A 21479-nucleotide genomic window follows, 5' to 3' on the forward strand; every position below is an offset into this window, starting at 1 on the left:
TCTGAAAAGGCGTTAAACAGTCTGACGGCGCTCCTGCGCTTGGAAAGCTGTTTTCATGCACTCGGAGACACAAAGTGTGTTTTCCCACTCTGAACAAGTGCATATCACAATACTATGTTGAAAACTCGTTTCAGACGTGCTTTTACAGTTAATGTGACAAATATGATGAAAATGTGTAAAAAGCTCCGAAACACGACAATCCATGCTTAGAAAGTTGTTAGATGTCGCATATGCTCGAATGCACTCATTTCACTCAAAATCAAGGTTCCTTGTCAAACGTTTGCTTTATGCTCGGAAAAGGCGTTAGAAACAGTCTGACGGCGCGCCTGCGCTTGGAAAGCTGTTTTCATGCACTCGGAGACACAAAGTGTGTTTTCCCACTCTGAACAAGTGCATATCACAATACTATGTTGAAAACTCGTTTCAGACGTGCTTTTACAGTTAATATGACAAATATGATGAAAATGTGTAAAAAGCTCCGTAACACGACAATCCATGCTTAGAAAGTTGTTAGATGTCGCATATGCTCGAATGCACTCAATTCTCTCAAAACCAGTGTTCCTTGTAAAACGTTTGCTTTATGCTCTGAAAAGGCGTTAAACAGTCTGACGGCGCTCCTGCGCTTGGAAAGCTGTTTTCATGCACTCGGAGACACAAAGTGTGTTTTCCCACTCTGAACAAGTGCATATCACAATACTATGTTGAAAACTCGTTTCAGACGTGCTTTTACAGTTAATATGACAAATATGATGAAAATGTGTAAAAAGCTCCGTAACACGACAATCCATGCTTAGAAAGTTGTTAGATGTCGCATATGCTCGAATGCACTCATTTCACTCAAAATCAAGGTTCCTTGTCAAACGTTTGCTTTATGCTCGGAAAAGGCGTTAGAAACAGTCTGACGGCGCGCCTGCGCTTGGAAAGCTGTTTTCATGCACTCGGAGACACAAAGTGTGTTTTCCCACTCTGAACAAGTGCATATCACAATACTATGTTGAAAACTCGTTTCAGACGTGCTTTTACAGTTAATATGACAAATATGATGAAAATGTGTAAAAAGCTCCGAAACACGACAATCCATGCTTAGAAAGTTGTTAGATGTCGCATATGCTCGAATGCACTCATTTCACTCAAAATCAAGGTTCCTTGTCAAACGTTTGCTTTATGCTCGGAAAAGGCGTTAGAAACAGTCTGAAGGCGCGCCTGCGCTTGGAAAGCTGTTTTCATGCACTCGGAGACACAAAGTGTGTTTTCCCACTCTGAACAAGTGCATATCACAATACTATGTTGAAAACTCGTTTCAGACGTGCTTTTACAGTTAATATGACAAATATGATGAAAATGTGTAAAAAGCTCCGTAACACGACAATCCATGCTTAGAAAGTTGTTAGATGTCGCATATGCTCGAATGCACTCAATTCTCTCAAAACCAGTGTTCCTTGTAAAACGTTTGCTTTATGCTCTGAAAAGGCGTTAAACAGTCTGACGGCGCTCCTGCGCTTGGAAAGCTGTTTTCATGCACTCGGAGACACAAAGTGTGTTTTCCCACTCTGAACAAGTGCATATCACAATACTATGTTGAAAACTCGTTTCAGACGTGCTTTTACAGTTAATATGACAAATATGATGAAAATGTGTAAAAAGCTCCGTAACACGACAATCCATGCTTAGAAAGTTGTTAGATGTCGCATATGCTCGAATGCACTCATTTCACTCAAAATCAAGGTTCCTTGTCAAACGTTTGCTTTATGCTCGGAAAAGGCGTTAGAAACAGTCTGACGGCGCGCCTGCGCTTGGAAAGCTGTTTTCATGCACTCGGAGACACAAAGTGTGTTTTCCCACTCTGAACAAGTGCATATCACAATACTATGTTGAAAACTCGTTTCAGACGTGCTTTTACAGTTAATATGACAAATATGATGAAAATGTGTAAAAAGCTCCGTAACACGACAATCCATGCTTAGAAAGTTGTTAGATGTCGCATATGCTCGAATGCACTCAATTCTCTCAAAACCAGTGTTCCTTGTAAAACGTTTGCTTTATGCTCTGAAAAGGCGTTAAACAGTCTGACGGCGCTCCTGCGCTTGGAAAGCTGTTTTCATGCACTCGGAGACACAAAGTGTGTTTTCCCACTCTGAACAAGTGCATATCACAATACTATGTTGAAAACTCGTTTCAGACGTGCTTTTACAGTTAATATGACAAATATGATGAAAATGTGTAAAAAGCTCCGTAACACGACAATCCATGCTTAGAAAGTTGTTAGATGTCGCATATGCTCGAATGCACTCATTTCACTCAAAATCAAGGTTCCTTGTCAAACGTTTGCTTTATGCTCGGAAAAGGCGTTAGAAACAGTCTGACGGCGCGCCTGCGCTTGGAAAGCTGTTTTCATGCACTCGGAGACACAAAGTGTGTTTTCCCACTCTGAACAAGTGCATATCACAATACTATGTTGAAAACTCGTTTCAGACGTGCTTTTACAGTTAATATGACAAATATGATGAAAATCTGTAAAAAGCTCCGAAACACGACAATCCATGCTTAGAAAGTTGTTAGATGTCGCATATGCTCGAATGCACTCATTTCACTCAAAATCAAGGTTCCTTGTCAAACGTTTGCTTTATGCTCGGAAAAGGCGTTAGAAACAGTCTGAAGGCGCGCCTGCGCTTGGAAAGCTGTTTTCATGCACTCGGAGACACAAAGTGTGTTTTCCCACTCTGAACAAGTGCATATCACAATACTATGTTGAAAACTCGTTTCAGACGTGCTTTTACAGTTAATATGACAAATATGATGAAAATGTGTAAAAAGCTCCGTAACACGACAATCCATGCTTAGAAAGTTGTTAGATGTCGCATATGCTCGAATGCACTCAATTCTCTCAAAACCAGTGTTCCTTGTAAAACGTTTGCTTTATGCTCTGAAAAGGCGTTAAACAGTCTGACGGCGCTCCTGCGCTTGGAAAGCTGTTTTCATGCACTCGGAGACACAAAGTGTGTTTTCCCACTCTGAACAAGTGCATATCACAATACTATGTTGAAAACTCGTTTCAGACGTGCTTTTACAGTTAATATGACAAATATGATGAAAATGTGTAAAAAGCTCCATAACACGACAATCCATGCTTAGAAAGTTGTTAGATGTCGCATATGCTCGAATGCACTCAATTCTCTCAAAACCAGTGTTCCTTGTAAAACGTTTGCTTTATGCTCTGAAAAGGCGTTAAACAGTCTGACGGCGCTCCTGCGCTTGGAAAGCTGTTTTCATGCACTCGGAGACACAAAGTGTGTTTTCCCACTCTGAACAAGTGCATATCACAATACTATGTTGAAAACTCGTTTCAGACGTGCTTTTACAGTTAATATGACAAATATGATGAAAATGTGTAAAAAGCTCCGTAACACGACAATCCATGCTTAGAAAGTTGTTAGATGTCGCATATGCTCGAATGCACTCAATTCTCTCAAAACCAGTGTTCCTTGTAAAACGTTTGCTTTATGCTCTGAAAAGGCGTTAAACAGTCTGACGGCGCTCCTGCGCTTGGAAAGCTGTTTTCATGCACTCGGAGACACAAAGTGTGTTTTCCCACTCTGAACAAGTGCATATCACAATACTATGTTGAAAACTCGTTTCAGACGTGCTTTTACAGTTAATATGACAAATATGATGAAAATGTGTAAAAAGCTCCGTAACACGACAATCCATGCTTAGAAAGTTGTTAGATGTCGCATATGCTCGAATGCACTCAAAACCAGTGTTCCTTGTAAAACGTTTGCTTTATGCTCTGAAAAGGCGTTAAACAGTCTGACGGCGCTCCTGCGCTTGGAAAACTGTTTTCATGCACTCGGAGACACAAAGTGTGTTTTCCCACTCTGAACAAGTGCATATCACAATACTATGTTGAAAACTCGTTTCAGACGTGCTTTTACAGTTAATATGACAAATATGATGAAAATGTGTAAAAAGCTCCGAAACACGACAATCCATGCTTAGAAAGTTGTTAGATGTCGCATATGCTCGAATGCACTCATTTCACTCAAAATCAAGGTTCCTTGTCAAACGTTTGCTTTATGCTCGGAAAAGGCGTTAGAAACAGTCTGACGGCGCTCCTGCGCTTGGAAAGCTGTTTTCATGCACTCGGAGACACAAAGTGTGTTTTCCCACTCTGAACAAGTGCATATCACAATACTATGTTGAAAACTCGTTTCAGACGTGCTTTTACAGTTAATATGACAAATATGATGAAAATGTGTAAAAAGCTCCGTAACACGACAATCCATGCTTAGAAAGTTGTTAGATGTCGCATATGCTCGAATGCACTCATTTCACTCAAAATCAAGGTTCCTTGTCAAACGTTTGCTTTATGCTCGGAAAAGGCGTTAGAAACAGTCTGACGGCGCTCCTGCGCTTGGAAAGCTGTTTTCATGCACTCGGAGACACAAAGTGTGTTTTCCCACTCTGAACAAGTGCATATCACAATACTATGTTGAAAACTCGTTTCAGACGTGCTTTTACAGTTAATATGACAAATATGATGAAAATGTGTAAAAAGCTCCGAAACACGACAATCCATGCTTAGAAAGTTGTTAGATGTCGCATATGCTCGAATGCACTCATTTCACTCAAAATCAAGGTTCCTTGTCAAACGTTTGCTTTATGCTCGGAAAAGGCGTTAGAAACAGTCTGACGGCGCTCCTGCGCTTGGAAAGCTGTTTTCATGCACTCGGAGACACAAAGTGTGTTTTCCCACTCTGAACAAGTGCATATCACAATACTATGTTGAAAACTCGTTTCAGACGTGCTTTTACAGTTAATATGACAAATATGATGAAAATGTGTAAAAAGCTCCGTAACACGACAATCCATGCTTAGAAAGTTGTTAGATGTCGCATATGCTCGAATGCACTCATTTCACTCAAAATCAAGGTTCCTTGTCAAACGTTTGCTTTATGCTCGGAAAAGGCGTTAGAAACAGTCTGACGGCGCGCCTGCGCTTGGAAAGCTGTTTTCATGCACTCGGAGACACAAAGTGTGTTTTCCCACTCTGAACAAGTGCATATCACAATACTATGTTGAAAACTCGTTTCAGACGTGCTTTTACAGTTAATATGACAAATATGATGAAAATGTGTAAAAAGCTCCGTAACACGACAATCCATGCTTAGAAAGTTGTTAGATGTCGCATATGCTCGAATGCACTCAATTCTCTCAAAACCAGTGTTCCTTGTAAAACGTTTGCTTTATGCTCTGAAAAGGCGTTAAACAGTCTGACGGCGCTCCTGCGCTTGGAAAGCTGTTTTCATGCACTCGGAGACACAAAGTGTGTTTTCCCACTCTGAACAAGTGCATATCACAATACTATGTTGAAAACTCGTTTCAGACGTGCTTTTACAGTTAATGTGACAAATATGATGAAAATGTGTAAAAAGCTCCGAAACACGACAATCCATGCTTAGAAAGTTGTTAGATGTCGCATATGCTCGAATGCACTCATTTCACTCAAAATCAAGGTTCCTTGTCAAACGTTTGCTTTATGCTCGGAAAAGGCGTTAGAAACAGTCTGACGGCGCGCCTGCGCTTGGAAAGCTGTTTTCATGCACTCGGAGACACAAAGTGTGTTTTCCCACTCTGAACAAGTGCATATCACAATACTATGTTGAAAACTCGTTTCAGACGTGCTTTTACAGTTAATATGACAAATATGATGAAAATGTGTAAAAAGCTCCGTAACACGACAATCCATGCTTAGAAAGTTGTTAGATGTCGCATATGCTCGAATGCACTCAATTCTCTCAAAACCAGTGTTCCTTGTAAAACGTTTGCTTTATGCTCTGAAAAGGCGTTAAACAGTCTGACGGCGCTCCTGCGCTTGGAAAGCTGTTTTCATGCACTCGGAGACACAAAGTGTGTTTTCCCACTCTGAACAAGTGCATATCACAATACTATGTTGAAAACTCGTTTCAGACGTGCTTTTACAGTTAATATGACAAATATGATGAAAATGTGTAAAAAGCTCCGTAACACGACAATCCATGCTTAGAAAGTTGTTAGATGTCGCATATGCTCGAATGCACTCATTTCACTCAAAATCAAGGTTCCTTGTCAAACGTTTGCTTTATGCTCGGAAAAGGCGTTAGAAACAGTCTGACGGCGCGCCTGCGCTTGGAAAGCTGTTTTCATGCACTCGGAGACACAAAGTGTGTTTTCCCACTCTGAACAAGTGCATATCACAATACTATGTTGAAAACTCGTTTCAGACGTGCTTTTACAGTTAATATGACAAATATGATGAAAATCTGTAAAAAGCTCCGAAACACGACAATCCATGCTTAGAAAGTTGTTAGATGTCGCATATGCTCGAATGCACTCATTTCACTCAAAATCAAGGTTCCTTGTCAAACGTTTGCTTTATGCTCGGAAAAGGCGTTAGAAACAGTCTGAAGGCGCGCCTGCGCTTGGAAAGCTGTTTTCATGCACTCGGAGACACAAAGTGTGTTTTCCCACTCTGAACAAGTGCATATCACAATACTATGTTGAAAACTCGTTTCAGACGTGCTTTTACAGTTAATATGACAAATATGATGAAAATGTGTAAAAAGCTCCGTAACACGACAATCCATGCTTAGAAAGTTGTTAGATGTCGCATATGCTCGAATGCACTCAATTCTCTCAAAACCAGTGTTCCTTGTAAAACGTTTGCTTTATGCTCTGAAAAGGCGTTAAACAGTCTGACGGCGCTCCTGCGCTTGGAAAGCTGTTTTCATGCACTCGGAGACACAAAGTGTGTTTTCCCACTCTGAACAAGTGCATATCACAATACTATGTTGAAAACTCGTTTCAGACGTGCTTTTACAGTTAATATGACAAATATGATGAAAATGTGTAAAAAGCTCCGTAACACGACAATCCATGCTTAGAAAGTTGTTAGATGTCGCATATGCTCGAATGCACTCAATTCTCTCAAAACCAGTGTTCCTTGTAAAACGTTTGCTTTATGCTCTGAAAAGGCGTTAAACAGTCTGACGGCGCTCCTGCGCTTGGAAAGCTGTTTTCATGCACTCGGAGACACAAAGTGTGTTTTCCCACTCTGAACAAGTGCATATCACAATACTATGTTGAAAACTCGTTTCAGACGTGCTTTTACAGTTAATATGACAAATATGATGAAAATGTGTAAAAAGCTCCGTAACACGACAATCCATGCTTAGAAAGTTGTTAGATGTCGCATATGCTCGAATGCACTCAATTCTCTCAAAACCAGTGTTCCTTGTAAAACGTTTGCTTTATGCTCTGAAAAGGCGTTAAACAGTCTGACGGCGCTCCTGCGCTTGGAAAGCTGTTTTCATGCACTCGGAGACACAAAGTGTGTTTTCCCACTCTGAACAAGTGCATATCACAATACTATGTTGAAAACTCGTTTCAGACGTGCTTTTACAGTTAATATGACAAATATGATGAAAATGTGTAAAAAGCTCCGTAACACGACAATCCATGCTTAGAAAGTTGTTAGATGTCGCATATGCTCGAATGCACTCATTTCACTCAAAATCAAGGTTCCTTGTCAAACGTTTGCTTTATGCTCGGAAAAGGCGTTAGAAACAGTCTGACGGCGCGCCTGCGCTTGGAAAGCTGTTTTCATGCACTCGGAGACACAAAGTGTGTTTTCCCACTCTGAACAAGTGCATATCACAATACTATGTTGAAAACTCGTTTCAGACGTGCTTTTACAGTTAATATGACAAATATGATGAAAATGTGTAAAAAGCTCCGTAACACGACAATCCATGCTTAGAAAGTTGTTAGATGTCGCATATGCTCGAATGCACTCATTTCACTCAAAATCAAGGTTCCTTGTCAAACGTTTGCTTTATGCTCGGAAAAGGCGTTAGAAACAGTCTGACGGCGCGCCTGCGCTTGGAAAGCTGTTTTCATGCACTCGGAGACACAAAGTGTGTTTTCCCACTCTGAACAAGTGCATATCACAATACTATGTTGAAAACTCGTTTCAGACGTGCTTTTACAGTTAATATGACAAATATGATGAAAATGTGTAAAAAGCTCCGTAACACGACAATCCATGCTTAGAAAGTTGTTAGATGTCGCATATGCTCGAATGCACTCAATTCTCTCAAAACCAGTGTTCCTTGTAAAACGTTTGCTTTATGCTCTGAAAAGGCGTTAAACAGTCTGACGGCGCGCCTGCGCTTGGAAAGCTGTTTTCATGCACTCGGAGACACAAAGTGTGTTTTCCCACTCTGAACAAGTGCATATCACAATACTATGTTGAAAACTCGTTTCAGACGTGCTTTTACAGTTAATATGACAAATATGATGAAAATGTGTAAAAAGCTCCGTAACACGACAATCCATGCTTAGAAAGTTGTTAGATGTCGCATATGCTCGAATGCACTCAATTCTCTCAAAACCAGTGTTCCTTGTAAAACGTTTGCTTTATGCTCTGAAAAGGCGTTAAACAGTCTGACGGCGCTCCTGCGCTTGGAAAGCTGTTTTCATGCACTCGGAGACACAAAGTGTGTTTTCCCACTCTGAACAAGTGCATATCACAATACTATGTTGAAAACTCGTTTCAGACGTGCTTTTACAGTTAATATGACAAATATGATGAAAATGTGTAAAAAGCTCCGTAACACGACAATCCATGCTTAGAAAGTTGTTAGATGTCGCATATGCTCGAATGCACTCATTTCACTCAAAATCAAGGTTCCTTGTCAAACGTTTGCTTTATGCTCGGAAAAGGCGTTAGAAACAGTCTGACGGCGCGCCTGCGCTTGGAAAGCTGTTTTCATGCACTCGGAGACACAAAGTGTGTTTTCCCACTCTGAACAAGTGCATATCACAATACTATGTTGAAAACTCGTTTCAGACGTGCTTTTACAGTTAATATGACAAATATGATGAAAATGTGTAAAAAGCTCCGAAACACGACAATCCATGCTTAGAAAGTTGTTAGATGTCGCATATGCTCGAATGCACTCATTTCACTCAAAATCAAGGTTCCTTGTCAAACGTTTGCTTTATGCTCGGAAAAGGCGTTAGAAACAGTCTGAAGGCGCGCCTGCGCTTGGAAAGCTGTTTTCATGCACTCGGAGACACAAAGTGTGTTTTCCCACTCTGAACAAGTGCATATCACAATCCTATGTTGAAAACTCGTTTCAGACGTGCTTTTACAGTTAATATGACAAATATGATGAAAATGTGTAAAAAGCTCCGTAACACGACAATCCATGCTTAGAAAGTTGTTAGATGTCGCATATGCTCGAATGCACTCAATTCTCTCAAAACCAGTGTTCCTTGTAAAACGTTTGCTTTATGCTCTGAAAAGGCGTTAAACAGTCTGACGGCGCTCCTGCGCTTGGAAAGCTGTTTTCATGCACTCGGAGACACAAAGTGTGTTTTCCCACTCTGAACAAGTGCATATCACAATACTATGTTGAAAACTCGTTTCAGACGTGCTTTTACAGTTAATATGACAAATATGATGAAAATGTGTAAAAAGCTCCGTAACACGACAATCCATGCTTAGAAAGTTGTTAGATGTCGCATATGCTCGAATGCACTCAATTCTCTCAAAACCAGTGTTCCTTGTAAAACGTTTGCTTTATGCTCTGAAAAGGCGTTAAACAGTCTGACGGCGCTCCTGCGCTTGGAAAGCTGTTTTCATGCACTCGGAGACACAAAGTGTGTTTTCCCACTCTGAACAAGTGCATATCACAATACTATGTTGAAAACTCGTTTCAGACGTGCTTTTACAGTTAATATGACAAATATGATGAAAATGTGTAAAAAGCTCCGTAACACGACAATCCATGCTTAGAAAGTTGTTAGATGTCGCATATGCTCGAATGCACTCATTTCACTCAAAATCAAGGTTCCTTGTCAAACGTTTGCTTTATGCTCGGAAAAGGCGTTAGAAACAGTCTGACGGCGCGCCTGCGCTTGGAAAGCTGTTTTCATGCACTCGGAGACACAAAGTGTGTTTTCCCACTCTGAACAAGTGCATATCACAATACTATGTTGAAAACTCGTTTCAGACGTGCTTTTACAGTTAATATGACAAATATGATGAAAATGTGTAAAAAGCTCCGTAACACGACAATCCATGCTTAGAAAGTTGTTAGATGTCGCATATGCTCGAATGCACTCATTTCACTCAAAATCAAGGTTCCTTGTCAAACGTTTGCTTTATGCTCGGAAAAGGCGTTAGAAACAGTCTGACGGCGCGCCTGCGCTTGGAAAGCTGTTTTCATGCACTCGGAGACACAAAGTGTGTTTTCCCACTCTGAACAAGTGCATATCACAATACTATGTTGAAAACTCGTTTCAGACGTGCTTTTACAGTTAATATGACAAATATGATGAAAATGTGTAAAAAGCTCCGTAACACGACAATCCATGCTTAGAAAGTTGTTAGATGTCGCATATGCTCGAATGCACTCAAAACCAGTGTTCCTTGTAAAACGTTTGCTTTATGCTCTGAAAAGGCGTTAAACAGTCTGACGGCGCTCCTGCGCTTGGAAAGCTGTTTTCATGCACTCGGAGACACAAAGTGTGTTTTCCCACTCTGAACAAGTGCATATCACAATACTATGTTGAAAACTCGTTTCAGACGTGCTTTTACAGTTAATATGACAAATATGATGAAAATGTGTAAAAAGCTCCGTAACACGACAATCCATGCTTAGAAAGTTGTTAGATGTCGCATATGCTCGAATGCACTCATTTCACTCAAAATCAAGGTTCCTTGTCAAACGTTTGCTTTATGCTCGGAAAAGGCGTTAGAAACAGTCTGACGGCGCGCCTGCGCTTGGAAAGCTGTTTTCATGCACTCGGAGACACAAAGTGTGTTTTCCCACTCTGAACAAGTGCATATCACAATACTATGTTGAAAACTCGTTTCAGACGTGCTTTTACAGTTAATATGACAAATATGATGAAAATGTGTAAAAAGCTCCGTAACACGACAATCCATGCTTAGAAAGTTGTTAGATGTCGCATATGCTCGAATGCACTCAAAACCAGTGTTCCTTGTAAAACGTTTGCTTTATGCTCTGAAAAGGCGTTAAACAGTCTGACGGCGCTCCTGCGCTTGGAAAGCTGTTTTCATGCACTCGGAGACACAAAGTGTGTTTTCCCACTCTGAACAAGTGCATATCACAATACTATGTTGAAAACTCGTTTCAGACGTGCTTTTACAGTTAATGTGACAAATATGATGAAAATGTGTAAAAAGCTCCGTAACACGACAATCCATGCTTAGAAAGTTGTTAGATGTCGCATATGCTCGAATGCACTCATTTCACTCAAAATCAAGGTTCCTTGTCAAACGTTTGCTTTATGCTCGGAAAAGGCGTTAGAAACAGTCTGACGGCGCGCCTGCGCTTGGAAAGCTGTTTTCATGCACTCGGAGACACAAAGTGTGTTTTCCCACTCTGAACAAGTGCATATCACAATACTATGTTGAAAACTCGTTTCAGACGTGCTTTTACAGTTAATATGACAAATATGATGAAAATGTGTAAAAAGCTCCGTAACACGACAATCCATGCTTAGAAAGTTGTTAGATGTCGCATATGCTCGAATGCACTCATTTCACTCAAAATCAAGGTTCCTTGTCAAACGTTTGCTTTATGCTCGGAAAAGGCGTTAGAAACAGTCTGACGGCGCGCCTGCGCTTGGAAAGCTGTTTTCATGCACTCGGAGACACAAAGTGTGTTTTCCCACTCTGAACAAGTGCATATCACAATACTATGTTGAAAACTCGTTTCAGACGTGCTTTTTTACAGTTAATATGACAAATATGATGAAAATGTGTAAAAAGCTCCGTAACACGACAATCCATGCTTAGAAAGTTGTTAGATGTCGCATATGCTCAATACCAGTGTTCCTTGTAAAACATTTGCTTTATGCTCTGAAAAGGCGTTAAACAGTCTGACGGCGCTCCTGCGCTTGGAAAGCTGTTTTCATGCACTCGGAGACACAAAGTGTGTTTTCCCACTCTGAACAAGTGCATATCACAATACTATGTTGAAAACTCGTTTCAGACGTGCTTTTACAGTTAATATGACAAATATGATGAAAATGTGTAAAAAGCTCCGTAACACGACAATCCATGCTTAGAAAGTTGTTAGATGTCGCATATGCTCGAATGCACTCATTTCACTCAAAATCAAGGTTCCTTGTCAAACGTTTGCTTTATGCTCGGAAAAGGCGTTAGAAACAGTCTGACGGCGCGCCTGCGCTTGGAAAGCTGTTTTCATGCACTCGGAGACACAAAGTGTGTTTTCCCACTCTGAACAAGTGCATATCACAATACTATGTTGAAAACTCGTTTCAGACGTGCTTTTACAGTTAATATGACAAATATGATGAAAATGTGTAAAAAGCTCCGTAACACGACAATCCATGCTTAGAAAGTTGTTAGATGTCGCATATGCTCGAATGCACTCAATTCTCTCAAAACCAGTGTTCCTTGTAAAACGTTTGCTTTATGCTCGGAAAAGGCGTTAAACAGTCTGACGGCGCTCCTGCGCTTGGAAAGCTGTTTTCATGCACTCGGAGACACAAAGTGTGTTTTCCCACTCTGAACAAGTGCATATCACAATACTATGTTGAAAACTCGTTTCAGACGTGCTTTTACAGTTAATATGACAAATATGATGAAAATGTGTAAAAAGCTCCGAAACACGACAATCCATGCTTAGAAAGTTGTTAGATGTCGCATATGCTCGAATGCACTCATTTCACTCAAAATCAAGGTTCCTTGTCAAACGTTTGCTTTATGCTCGGAAAAGGCGTTAGAAACAGTCTGACGGCGCGCCTGCGCTTGGAAAGCTGTTTTCATGCACTCGGAGACACAAAGTGTGTTTTCCCACTCTGAACAAGTGCATATCACAATACTATGTTGAAAACTCGTTTCAGACGTGCTTTTACAGTTAATATGACAAATATGATGAAAATGTGTAAAAAGCTCCGTAACACGACAATCCATGCTTAGAAAGTTGTTAGATGTCGCATATGCTCGAATGCACTCAAAACCAGTGTTCCTTGTAAAACGTTTGCTTTATGCTCTGAAAAGGCGTTAAACAGTCTGACGGCGCTCCTGCGCTTGGAAAGCTGTTTTCATGCACTCGGAGACACAAAGTGTGTTTTCCCACTCTGAACAAGTGCATATCACAATACTATGTTGAAAACTCGTTTCAGACGTGCTTTTACAGTTAATATGACAAATATGATGAAAATGTGTAAAAAGCTCCGTAACACGACAATCCATGCTTAGAAAGTTGTTAGATGTCGCATATGCTCGAATGCACTCAATTCTCTCAAAACCAGTGTTCCTTGTAAAACGTTTGCTTTATGCTCTGAAAAGGCGTTAAACAGTCTGACGGCGCTCCTGCGCTTGGAAAGCTGTTTTCATGCACTCGGAGACACAAAGTGTGTTTTCCCACTCTGAACAAGTGCATATCACAATACTATGTTGAAAACTCGTTTCAGACGTGCTTTTACAGTTAATGTGACAAATATGATGAAAATGTGTAAAAAGCTCCGAAACACGACAATCCATGCTTAGAAAGTTGTTAGATGTCGCATATGCTCGAATGCACTCATTTCACTCAAAATCAAGGTTCCTTGTCAAACGTTTGCTTTATGCTCGGAAAAGGCGTTAGAAACAGTCTGACGGCGCGCCTGCGCTTGGAAAGCTGTTTTCATGCACTCGGAGACACAAAGTGTGTTTTCCCACTCTGAACAAGTGCATATCACAATACTATGTTGAAAACTCGTTTCAGACGTGCTTTTACAGTTAATATGACAAATATGATGAAAATGTGTAAAAAGCTCCGTAACACGACAATCCATGCTTAGAAAGTTGTTAGATGTCGCATATGCTCGAATGCACTCAAAACCAGTGTTCCTTGTAAAACGTTTGCTTTATGCTCTGAAAAGGCGTTAAACAGTCTGACGGCGCTCCTGCGCTTGGAAAACTGTTTTCATGCACTCGGAGACACAAAGTGTGTTTTCCCACTCTGAACAAGTGCATATCACAATACTATGTTGAAAACTCGTTTCAGACGTGCTTTTACAGTTAATATGACAAATATGATGAAAATGTGTAAAAAGCTCCGAAACACGACAATCCATGCTTAGAAAGTTGTTAGATGTCGCATATGCTCGAATGCACTCATTTCACTCAAAATCAAGGTTCCTTGTCAAACGTTTGCTTTATGCTCGGAAAAGGCGTTAGAAACAGTCTGAAGGCGCTCCTGCGCTTGGAAAGCTGTTTTCATGCACTCGGAGACACAAAGTGTGTTTTCCCACTCTGAACAAGTGCATATCACAATACTATGTTGAAAACTCGTTTCAGACGTGCTTTTACAGTTAATATGACAAATATGATGAAAATGTGTAAAAAGCTCCGTAACACGACAATCCATGCTTAGAAAGTTGTTAGATGTCGCATATGCTCGAATGCACTCAATTCTCTCAAAACCAGTGTTCCTTGTAAAACGTTTGCTTTATGCTCTGAAAAGGCGTTAAACAGTCTGACGGCGCTCCTGCGCTTGGAAAGCTGTTTTCATGCACTCGGAGACACAAAGTGTGTTTTCCCACTCTGAACAAGTGCATATCACAATACTATGTTGAAAACTCGTTTCAGACGTGCTTTTACAGTTAATATGACAAATATGATGAAAATGTGTAAAAAGCTCCGTAACACGACAATCCATGCTTAGAAAGTTGTTAGATGTCGCATATGCTCGAATGCACTCAATTCTCTCAAAACCAGTGTTCCTTGTAAAACGTTTGCTTTATGCTCTGAAAAGGCGTTAAACAGTCTGACGGCGCTCCTGCGCTTGGAAAGCTGTTTTCATGCACTCGGAGACACAAAGTGTGTTTTCCCACTCTGAACAAGTGCATATCACAATACTATGTTGAAAACTCGTTTCAGACGTGCTTTTACAGTTAATGTGACAAATATGATGAAAATGTGTAAAAAGCTCCGTAACACGACAATCCATGCTTAGAAAGTTGTTAGATGTCGCATATGCTCGAATGCACTCATTTCACTCAAAATCAAGGTTCCTTGTCAAACGTTTGCTTTATGCTCGGAAAAGGCGTTAGAAACAGTCTGACGGCGCGCCTGCGCTTGGAAAGCTGTTTTCATGCACTCGGAGACACAAAGTGTGTTTTCCCACTCTGAACAAGTGCATATCACAATACTATGTTGAAAACTCGTTTCAGACGTGCTTTTACAGTTAATATGACAAATATGATGAAAATGTGTAAAAAGCTCCGTAACACGACAATCCATGCTTAGAAAGTTGTTAGATGTCGCATATGCTCGAATGCACTCATTTCACTCAAAATCAAGGTTCCTTGTCAAACGTTTGCTTTATGCTCGGAAAAGGCGTTAGAAACAGTCTGACGGCGCGCCTGCGCTTGGAAAGCTGTTTTCATGCACTCGGAGACACAAAGTGTGTTTTCCCACTCTGAACAAGTGCATATCACAATACTATGTTGAAAACTCGTTTCAGACGTGCTTTTACAGTTAATATGACAAATATGATGAAAATGTGTAAAAAGCTCCGTAACACGACAATCCATGCTTAGAAAGTTGTTAGATGTCGCATATGCTCGAATGCACTCAATTCTCTCAAAACCAGTGTTCCTTGTAAAACGTTTGCTTTATGCTCTGAAAAGGCGTTAAACAGTCTGACGGCGCGCCTGCGCTTGGAAAGCTGTTTTCATGCACTCGGAGACACAAAGTGTGTTTTCCCACTCTGAACAAGTGCATATCACAATCCTATGTTGAAAACTCGTTTCAGACGTGCTTTTACAGTTAATATGACAAATATGATGAAAATGTGTAAAAAGCTCCGTAACACGACAATCCATGCTTAGAAAGTTGTTAGATGTCGCATATGCTCGAATGCACTCAATTCTCTCAAAACCAGTGTTCCTTGTAAAACGTTTGCTTTATGCTCTGAAAAGGCGTTAAACAGTCTGACGGCGCTCCTGCGCTTGGAAAGCTGTTTTCATGCACTCGGAGACACAAAGTGTGTTTTCCCACTCTGAACAAGTGCATATCACAATACTATGTTGAAAACTCGTTTCAGACGTGCTTTTACAGTTAATATGACAAATATGATGAAAATGTGTAAAAAGCTCCGTAACACGACAATCCATGCTTAGAAAGTTGTTAGATGTCGCATATGCTCGAATGCACTCAATTCTCTCAAAACCAGTGTTCCTTGTAAAACGTTTGCTTTATGCTCTGAAAAGGCGTTAAACAGTCTGACGGCGCTCCTGCGCTTGGAAAGCTGTTTTCATGCACTCGGAGACACAAAGTGTGTTTTCCCACTCTGAACAAGTGCATATCACAATACTATGTTGAAAACTCGTTTCAGACGTGCTTTTACAGTTAATATGACAAATATGATGAAAATGTGTAAAAAGCTCCGTAACACGACAATCCATGCTTAGAAAGTTGTTAGATGTCGCATATGCTCGAATGCACTCATTTCACTCAAAATCAAGGTTCCTTGTCAAACGTTTGCTTTATGCTCGGAAAAGGCGTTAGAAACAGTCTGACGGCGCGCCTGCGCTTGGAAAGCTGTTTTCATGCACTCGGAGACACAAAGTGTGTTTTCCCACTCTGAACAAGTGCATATCACAATACTATGTTGAAAACTCGTTTCAGACGTGCTTTTACAGTTAATATGACAAATATGATGAAAATGTGTAAAAAGCTCCGTAACACGACAATCCATGCTTAGAAAGTTGTTAGATGTCGCATATGCTCGAATGCACTCATTTCACTCAAAATCAAGGTTCCTTGTCAAACGTTTGCTTTATGCTCGGAAAAGGCGTTAGAAACAGTCTGACGGCGCGCCTGCGCTTGGAAAGCTGTTTTCATGCACTCGGAGACACAAAGTGTGTTTTCCCACTCTGAACAAGTGCATATCACAATACTATGTTGAAAACTCGTTTCAGACGTGCTTTTACAGTTAATATGACAAATATGATGAAAATGTGTAAAAAGCTCCGTAACACGACAATCCATGCTTAGAAAGTTGTTAGATGTCGCATATGCTCGAATGCACTCAAAACCAGTGTTCCTTGTAAAACGTTTGCTTTATGCTCTGAAAAGGCGTTAAACAGTCTGACGGCGCTCCTGCGCTTGGAAAGCTGTTTTCATGCACTCGGAGACACAAAGTGTGTTTTCCCACTCTGAACAAGTGCATATCACAATACTATGTTGAAAACTCGTTTCAGACGTGCTTTTACAGTTAATGTGACAAATATGATGAAAATGTGTAAAAAGCTCCGTAACACGACAATCCATGCTTAGAAAGTTGTTAGATGTCGCATATGCTCGAATGCACTCATTTCACTCAAAATCAAGGTTCCTTGTCAAACGTTTGCTTTATGCTCGGAAAAGGCGTTAGAAACAGTCTGACGGCGCGCCTGCGCTTGGAAAGCTGTTTTCATGCACTCGGAGACACAAAGTGTGTTTTCCCACTCTGAACAAGTGCATATCACAATACTATGTTGAAAACTCGTTTCAGACGTGCTTTTACAGTTAATATGACAAATATGATGAAAATGTGTAAAAAGCTCCGTAACACGACAATCCATGCTTAGAAAGTTGTTAGATGTCGCATATGCTCGAATGCACTCATTTCACTCAAAATCAAGGTTCCTTGTCAAACGTTTGCTTTATGCTCGGAAAAGGCGTTAGAAACAGTCTGACGGCGCGCCTGCGCTTGGAAAGCTGTTTTCATGCACTCGGAGACACAAAGTGTGTTTTCCCACTCTGAACAAGTGCATATCACAATACTATGTTGAAAACTCGTTTCAGACGTGCTTTTTTACAGTTAATATGACAAATATGATGAAAATGTGTAAAAAGCTCCGTAACACGACAATCCATGCTTAGAAAGTTGTTAGATGTCGCATATGCTCAATACCAGTGTTCCTTGTAAAACATTTGCTTTATGCTCTGAAAAGGCGTTAAACAGTCTGACGGCGCTCCTGCGCTTGGAAAGCTGTTTTCATGCACTCGGAGACACAAAGTGTGTTTTCCCACTCTGAACAAGTGCATATCACAATACTATGTTGAAAACTCGTTTCAGACGTGCTTTTACAGTTAATATGACAAATATGATGAAAATGTGTAAAAAGCTCCGTAACACGACAATCCATGCTTAGAAAGTTGTTAGATGTCGCATATGCTCGAATGCACTCATTTCACTCAAAATCAAGGTTCCTTGTCAAACGTTTGCTTTATGCTCGGAAAAGGCGTTAGAAACAGTCTGACGGCGCGCCTGCGCTTGGAAAGCTGTTTTCATGCACTCGGAGACACAAAGTGTGTTTTCCCACTCTGAACAAGTGCATATCACAATACTATGTTGAAAACTCGTTTCAGACGTGCTTTTACAGTTAATATGACAAATATGATGAAAATGTGTAAAAAGCTCCGTAACACGACAATCCATGCTTAGAAAGTTGTTAGATGTCGCATATGCTCGAATGCACTCAATTCTCTCAAAACCAGTGTTCCTTGTAAAACGTTTGCTTTATGCTCGGAAAAGGCGTTAAACAGTCTGACGGCGCTCCTGCGCTTGGAAAGCTGTTTTCATGCACTCGGAGACACAAAGTGTGTTTTCCCACTCTGAACAAGTGCATATCACAATACTATGTTGAAAACTCGTTTCAGACGTGCTTTTACAGTTAATATGACAAATATGATGAAAATGTGTAAAAAGCTCCGAAACACGACAATCCATGCTTAGAAAGTTGTTAGATGTCGCATATGCTCGAATGCACTCATTTCACTCAAAATCAAGGTTCCTTGTCAAACGTTTGCTTTATGCTCGGAAAAGGCGTTAGAAACAGTCTGACGGCGCGCCTGCGCTTGGAAAGCTGTTTTCATGCACTCGGAGACACAAAGTGTGTTTTCCCACTCTGAACAAGTGCATATCACAATACTATGTTGAAAACTCGTTTCAGACGTGCTTTTACAGTTAATATGACAAATATGATGAAAATGTGTAAAAAGCTCCGTAACACGACAATCCATGCTTAGAAAGTTGTTAGATGTCGCATATGCTCGAATGCACTCAAAACCAGTGTTCCTTGTAAAACGTTTGCTTTATGCTCTGAAAAGGCGTTAAACAGTCTGACGGCGCTCCTGCGCTTGGAAAGCTGTTTTCATGCACTCGGAGACACAAAGTGTGTTTTCCCACTCTGAACAAGTGCATATCACAATACTATGTTGAAAACTCGTTTCAGACGTGCTTTTACAGTTAATATGACAAATATGATGAAAATGTGTAAAAAGCTCCGTAACACGACAATCCATGCTTAGAAAGTTGTTAGATGTCGCATATGCTCGAATGCACTCAATTCTCTCAAAACCAGTGTTCCTTGTAAAACGTTTGCTTTATGCTCTGAAAAGGCGTTAAACAGTCTGACGGCGCTCCTGCGCTTGGAAAGCTGTTTTCATGCACTCGGAGACACAAAGTGTGTTTTCCCACTCTGAACAAGTGCATATCACAATACTATGTTGAAAACTCGTTTCAGACGTGCTTTTACAGTTAATGTGACAAATATGATGAAAATGTGTAAAAAGCTCCGAAACACGACAATCCATGCTTAGAAAGTTGTTAGATGTCGCATATGCTCGAATGCACTCATTTCACTCAAAATCAAGGTTCCTTGTCAAACGTTTGCTTTATGCTCGGAAAAGGCGTTAGAAACAGTCTGACGGCGCGCCTGCGCTTGGAAAGCTGTTTTCATGCACTCGGAGACACAAAGTGTGTTTTCCCACTCTGAACAAGTGCATATCACAATACTATGTTGAAAACTCGTTTCAGACGTGCTTTTACAGTTAATATGACAAATATGATGAAAATGTGTAAAAAGCTCCGTAACACGACAATCCATGCTTAGAAAGTTGTTAGATGTCGCATATGCTCGAATGCACTCAAAACCAGTGTTCCTTGTAAAACGTTTGCTTTATGCTCTGAAAAGGCGTTAAACAGTCTGACGGCGCTCCTGCGCTTGGAAAACTGTTTTCATGCACTCGGAGACACAAAGTGTGTTTTCCCACTCTGAACAAGTGCATATCACAATACTATGTTGAAAACTCGTTTCAGACGTGCTTTTACAGTTAATATGACAAATATGATGAAAATGTGTAAAAAGCTCCGAAACACGACAATCCATGCTTAGAAAGTTGTTAGATGTCGCATATGCTCGAATGCACTCATTTCACTCAAAATCAAGGTTCCTTGTCAAACGTTTGCTTTATGCTCGGAAAAGGCGTTAGAAACAGTCTGAAGGCGCTCCTGCGCTTGGAAAGCTGTTTTCATGCACTCGGAGACACAAAGTGTGTTTTCCCACTCTGAACAAGTGCATATCACAATACTATGTTGAAAACTCGTTTCAGACGTGCTTTTACAGTTAATATGACAAATATGATGAAAATGTGTAAAAAGCTCCGTAACACGACAATCCATGCTTAGAAAGTTGTTAGATGTCGCATATGCTCGAATGCACTCAATTCTCTCAAAACCAGTGTTCCTTGTAAAACGTTTGCTTTATGCTCTGAAAAGGCGTTAAACAGTCTGACGGCGCTCCTGCGCTTGGAAAGCTGTTTTCATGCACTCGGAGACACAAAGTGTGTTTTCCCACTCTGAACAAGTGCATATCACAATACTATGTTGAAAACTCGTTTCAGACGTGCTTTTACAGTTAATATGACAAATATGATGAAAATGTGTAAAAAGCTCCGTAACACGACAATCCATGCTTAGAAAGTTGTTAGATGTCGCATATGCTCGAATGCACTCAATTCTCTCAAAACCAGTGTTCCTTGTAAAACGTTTGCTTTATGCTCTGAAAAGGCGTTAAACAGTCTGACGGCGCTCCTGCGCTTGGAAAGCTGTTTTCATGCACTCGGAGACACAAAGTGTGTTTTCCCACTCTGAACAAGTGCATATCACAATACTATGTTGAAAACTCGTTTCAGACGTGCTTTTACAGTTAATGTGACAAATATGATGAAAATGTGTAAAAAGCTCCGTAACACGACAATCCATGCTTAGAAAGTTGTTAGATGTCGCATATGCTCGAATGCACTCATTTCACTCAAAATCAAGGTTCCTTGTCAAACGTTTGCTTTATGCTCGGAAAAGGCGTTAGAAACAGTCTGACGGCGCGCCTGCGCTTGGAAAGCTGTTTTCATGCACTCGGAGACACAAAGTGTGTTTTCCCACTCTGAACAAGTGCATATCACAATACTATGTTGAAAACTCGTTTCAGACGTGCTTTTACAGTTAATATGACAAATATGATGAAAATGTGTAAAAAGCTCCGTAACACGACAATCCATGCTTAGAAAGTTGTTAGATGTCGCATATGCTCGAATGCACTCATTTCACTCAAAATCAAGGTTC

This window comes from Neoarius graeffei, chromosome 22 (genome assembly GCF_027579695.1).
Source record: "Neoarius graeffei isolate fNeoGra1 chromosome 22, fNeoGra1.pri, whole genome shotgun sequence".
Classification (NCBI taxonomy): Eukaryota; Metazoa; Chordata; class Actinopteri; order Siluriformes; family Ariidae; genus Neoarius; species Neoarius graeffei.